The sequence below is a fragment of the Haliotis rubra genome, unplaced genomic scaffold, assembly GCF_003918875.1.
Source record: "Haliotis rubra isolate DU_JTF1 unplaced genomic scaffold, ASM391887v1 Scf5, whole genome shotgun sequence".
Lineage (NCBI taxonomy): Eukaryota > Metazoa > Mollusca > Gastropoda > Lepetellida > Haliotidae > Haliotis > Haliotis rubra.
The window spans coordinates 4437510-4443788 of NW_025767190.1; the positions used below are offsets into that span (position 1 = coordinate 4437510).

The window sequence follows — 6279 nt, forward strand, 5'->3', positions numbered from 1 at the left end:
ACCCCACTGCACTTTAGATATGATTTCATTTGATAATCATGTGGTGAGTAAGTGAGGCATATTGCCACGTGCACAGTAACAACGCGCCGTGTCAATTTGAAATGGGAAGATATCCCGGAGTAACGAAGCTTTAACACTGACAACTTATCTATCCAGTGTTCATTTGCACCAAGCTCCACGTACTGCTGGAACATGTATATTTATTACTAAAGACATCCAATAAAACAAAACCATAGGAGTGTCATTTATGTGTTTATTGAAAACATGTTCTACAAATAAAATGACCGTTCTAGAGTGACCTTTATGAGGATGCTATTTTATATACATAAATAACGTTTCACATGATCGGACGAAACACCAAATGAAATGAACAATGCCGTCTTAAATAATATGTACTGGACACATGTGGCTATTATGACAGACAACTCTGACAAAACATCAAAGATTTGTTCAATGAGACAAAAAGACATGTAAATATCAGATCTGTGGATTTCATGAAATTAACACCAGTCAGAATACATTTACTTTTCACTTTGTATTTTTGTTATTGACAATATGTCAAATGTTTCTCAAACGAAACAAACGTTTTGATCCAAGATATTGCTCTTTTAACCGAACAGCTTATCCACACTGATCTTTTTCAAACAGTTATAGACAAACGCCGCACTAATGATTTTCCGCCTGTCCGGATAAGTGAGTTTTCGGACTAGGAAAATGTATCGAATCCTTGCGGTAACCGTTCAAAACTGTACGAATATGGATGAACGAGGGTCATTTACCTTATCAGTTCATTCTGTTTTTAATTAATAGCATGGTATTTATTCTTAAGGGAAATTTATTTTTAATACTGATTCTTTTCCAGATCCAGTCTCCATAATAGGCTTTATGTTCATGCAGGGAACCCTCGTTTATCCATACGACAGCAGTACACGACATAAAACGTATCAAATATCACAGAAACTTTGCTGAAACTGACAACACTTTTTGGTCAACAGTGTGAAATTAAACTTAATAAGTAGCCGGTGTTATTTTAGAATATTCTTATCACATTTGAACAAAGGTATCTGAAAGGGCCATCCTCAGTCGTAATGCCATGAAATGAATTCAAAGTTCAAAGTTCAGCTATAGCACCACAAATATTGACAAATGTGAAATGAACATGAATAGTTCCCCATTGCAGTGGGAACAGACTTCGTGGGTCGATGCTATCAACAACTGTCTCTCACGCTGTCATTGGTCATCTCCCAGACTCCCCGGAATAAATAGATGACTTTACGAAGTAGATGATGGCGGACAGCGGACAGTCCCTGTCCATCTTGGTCGTCACTGATTATACTGACTTCTGTATGTATATTAGGATGAACACAGTCTTCAGTTTTTGAACAGAGATATTGACGAATATCATATTAATCTCGTAACAAGGAGGTAAGTCTTATCCAACACTTTCATGATGCTTCCATAAAGCTATCTCCGATGCCATTGGCTGGCAGGCAAGCTTCTGTAAGGCGACTCCCGATTGGTTTAAATTTACAGCCACCTTGAGAAACTGATGGACGAAGTGTGAGGTGACCGCTGCGACTGCGCAGACCAGTTGGGCCTTTTGAGCATCATCAACAGAAACTGACAGGTCTGGGATGACTGGTTTCATTCTGAAAAAAAATATATAAAAATATAAGATTATTTTGATAAAATGCATGTTGCAAATTAACTGACATGGAATATGTCTGTTTATACTACCAGACGCCCGGAACATCGCCAGAAGTGAAAACTCGTAACTTGTGAAAAGAAGACAAACATGTGTTTCCTCTGCTGCATGATAGATACATGTATTCCGTTTCCTGACAGAAATGTACATGAAACTGACATGGGCGTCTGGACTGTGCATGTGGCATGTATATATCACACGGCTTTGTACTTTCACCTCTTGAAACTAAACCGCACCAGTACAGTGTCCCAGTTACATGCACCAGGGACGCTTTGAGAAAAGGACTTGACTATTATGCAAACAAATCTGACCCAAATATTTCCAACAACATGCACTACCGTATATTTCAGTACACCCTCCGTGCTGAAACATGTACGTGATGGAACACATTGCCTACATGGGCATGTTTCATAAATATGTCAACGGCTTGTCATATTTGACCTACACTTTAACTGAGATAAATTACTGTTTGTATGACGTGTGTTCTGTCGACATGTACATTATCAGACACATTGATCCAAAAGCTGAACTTGTTCACACAAATTCGTCTCACACACAATGACCCGGACAGTCTGCTTATGACATTGTGCTCACAGTTACAAAACACCAACCATATAAGGGGGACATGTTATAATCATGAGGCACCGAAAATAACATATTTGATAAATTGGCTTGGGGTTATACCACAGTCATATATTGTGTACATTTAGTTATCTTTTTCATCCCTTACCAATTCTAAACAGAATTGAGACAAATCTTGTGTCGATCAACATTGATAAATAAAACTATAATCGCCATCTGTATATCTAGATAAATGGACGTCGTTTAGCGCGCTACACATCTACAGTTAACTCTTCAAATTAACCAAACCCTGCCTGACTAAGCGGTAATACATTATCCCGCATGCCCCTAGACAAAACTTAGCTAAACCAGATCTAAATTCTCTCCCTGTTTCATATCTTATCACAAACAGCGGGGTGTCTCGACCATATATATTATACCCACTTGAATGCTCAATCTCTGGCCTGTCGTATAACCTTATCTGATTGGTCGGGGGGTAATTGTCTTCTATGACGTCCGCGCATGAACTGCTACGATTAACCATTTGAAAGAATATTTCTTATCATAACATACGCTTCAAATGGTAATTGCCGGGATGTAATAACCCACTTTGCTCGCATTGCATATATTTGGCATTATTGAAAGAATGTAATCCGTCATTTCCTTAACCGAAAGTCTTCGTCTTACTAATTACCCAAATATTTTGAAAGAAAAACATTATGCTGAAAATTTTGGCTTACACGACTCCAATGAAAACATAATCGAACTATCAATAAAACATCCAAATTCTATTCCAGACACATGGCCACACGCTGTACGCTTTCTTAAACCTGGTGGCGCAGATGCGTTTGTTAAATAGCCAAAGAAAACAAGAGGTACCCACCCAAACATTGATGCTTGGAACATGTTGTGCGTTTTGGCGCCGCTGTTGACGTTCACGCTCTCTTCGGGTGATGGCCAGAACATCTTTACTGCTTCGTGTGTCGACTAAAACTGTGCCTGTGGAGAGAGATCCAACACATTAGTGACGGGCAGTATTCAACATAAGTGTTGCATCATCCGCAACGGTTCAATTGACAGCTCGGGTCGAACTACTTTTTACCCCACACATGCATACAGTAGATGTTCCACATAAACTGCCACAATCTGAACTGTTGGTAAGAAACATTATCGGAAACATGTATCAACGAAACAGACACATTAACACATTTTTTTGTTTCACTGACTGGGTTCTGAAGGGTAAAGAAGCACAAACTATAGAACTGCCTGACTCTCATATGACATGCGTGCTGCGATTTGTAAAACGACATGCCTCTGAAGACATACATGTAAAAGAAACATGTACCCTAGATATTTGCTTTTTTCAGCGAGAGAAAGCTATTCTTTTAGGCAGTTCGCATTTTTCAAATTGGAGTTTGGCCACGTTGCACAGTCTACCTCGGTCCCCAAAAATCACGCCACACTCACTCCATGTTTGTTAGTTCCATGTCGTCGACGCGACAAACATCTGTTGCAAATGTTTCAATGACAGACATTTTCTTCTACTTTTGTTTGTGTCGAATGAAGTATCGCTTACAATGATTTGTTCAGAAACGGTTCTCGACAAAACGTACAATATCATAGTGACATTATAACGTGAGTCTCTGAAACACACTGACACACGTCCCTCGACTATTTATAATGATTATTTTACAGTATGTTTCACGCATGTCATTAAATGCTTAAAGCAGGTCTGAGTCGCACACGAAAAACAATGTATTTCATTTTTTGCATGTTCTTTAGAAATCAGCACGCCGCATGTCGTTTTCACACAAAGGCCTGAAAACGTCTCAAACACAAGGTCAATTTCCTTGATAATGACCTAGAAACTGAGAAGCTCTTCAAAACGTGACAACGTGACATATTTCGATTGGTTTCTTAGTTGAAAGATATGACTGTACAAAACCGCATTGCACACTGCTGTTTAAACTGTTAATACAGTGGTGTTGGTTGCATGTCAATATCACTCTGATTGAAATGCACTCGGCTTGCAGGTCGTGCACGCGGTGTGGACAGCTGATGCACGAGACGTGCGGCATATCACTGTCGCTAAGTTCGCGGCTCCCATACTTACACTATATATATCAATCAATATGTACTGTTAACATTACATATATTAATCTCTCACCGGTCTTGTCTTAAATGTCTGCCAAGAAATTGAAATGAATGGTTCAATAAATGTCTCTCGCTTAAACAGACATTTTTTTTTATGCGCGAAACCTATTAGAAAGGGCCTCAGCAACAGAAAAATGATGGATCATAACTGACCCACCCCCACCCCTATTACTGAAACATCCCTCGTAACCGAACATTGGCAGACTGCAGCAAGTGCAATAGCCACCACTTGCTGTCAATCATCAGTTTGTTTTAACTTAGCCTTCGAGCTACATCATGCAGCCGGTGAAATGTACAACGCCTGTCACACTGTTGTTACAAACTCCCCCCTCTGAAATAAACTCCACTGCATTTCCGAGTTCCGCCAAACGTCAGATAGCATTACCCTGTCCATTCACTCGCTTGTCAGTGAGTTGAATTTAGACTACCAAGCCGCTCTGAAAATCTATTCTGTGCATATATACAGTTTCTCCAAATATACTCGGAAACCAAGGGCTCGCACCTGCACTGAATGTACCACCCACTGTAATAAATGTCACCTATTTCTGATATAGACATGATTGCCGGTGATATAGACGAATGCACTTCATATCGTTCAGATGCAGACATAGCATAAACACCACGTGGAGTGAAATAGACAAGCTCAAATGTCAATCACGTTCTTTAACGAGGCGTGTTATATAGTTGAATTGAAAGAACGAAATATATTACTTTTTCAGCTCAAAATGAAACTCCCAGCTTCAAACAAACAAATGAGGCGTTGAAATTACCAGTTAGATATCTTTCCGCATGTACGTCTGTGCTAACTTCAAAGTCATTGCAAAGTTAAACAGCGCTATCCATGGTGCAGCACGTAGCATAGACATTAAATCTACCGATAACCATATCACTTAGTAGGGCACACAGACAAGTCGATATATACCATTATAGACTCGTCAGGGCAATTAGATTAATTGACGATATTTTCAAAACTGAAGTAGTAAAGAAATTACTTTATCAATACACTCGCGGCTCAAGTTGTAAATCTGACACATCTCATCTCCTTGACGTTGAAAACAAACCATTGAATTGATAAAAAGGAAATCCTTTTGACTAGTCAGCTTAATGATTACTTGTCAATCAAACCCCTGCTTTCAGCAGACTAACTGGGCAACTTTTCACCTTATTGACTCTTGCTGTCTTTTGAAAATGTGAATTAAAGTAATGAAATAAAATAATGGTATAGCCCACATTTTACGAAAATATTAGATTTAAAACACGTGAAGATGGATGTTACCTTAAGCACGTCACTCCACAAAAGAAAAGTTTTATTTCTTAAATGAAATAAAAGCGAGAAAATCTTAATTTAAAAAAGAAAGAGAGTGAATGCATACTCACACAAAATATAAACTTCTGTTGTAATCCTTCAAAGATCTTCAAATCTGTAGTAAGTCCGAAGGCGCTTTTATGCTTTATCACAATAGGTTTAGAAAGTGTCTCAAACAAGCTTTCAAGGAACACTGACAAACCTGTCGGCTTACTGCCTTTATATACTGAGGCAAGGGGAAATCCTCGCCGGAGTAGGCGCGAACGAAGAAAACACGCGTTGAGATGGGATGGCCCTGGATTTGCTGTTAACCAATCAGCTTCAAGTAGAGCGGGCCGGCGAGGTTCGGCTTGAGATATGACGTCATGGTTTTACAGCGGGACCATGGCAAGAGGCACGTTCAATGTTGCGTTGCATCATGCGATGTGAAAATTTCTCAAGATGAGTTTTCTCCTGCCAGCTTTGCGTGGCTGTTATGTTTCGGCTGACCATTTGTTTATAGTTTTGAGACAGACGAAAACTGGCCGGACGAAGTTAAAAGGTGTTGATTAAA

General features: G+C 39.4%; 1 long non-coding RNA gene across 1 annotated transcript; it reads right to left on the bottom strand.

Moving 5' to 3' along the window:
- Window positions 1-239: 239 nt before the first annotated feature.
- On the bottom strand, window positions 240-5932 carry LOC124291721. The gene is made up of 3 exons (XR_006902267.1): window positions 5798-5932; window positions 3150-3265; window positions 240-1649 (listed from the first exon to the last, which is right to left on the bottom strand). It is a non-coding gene; the product is annotated as an uncharacterized LOC124291721 (long non-coding RNA).
- Window positions 5933-6279: the final 347 nt, after the last annotated feature.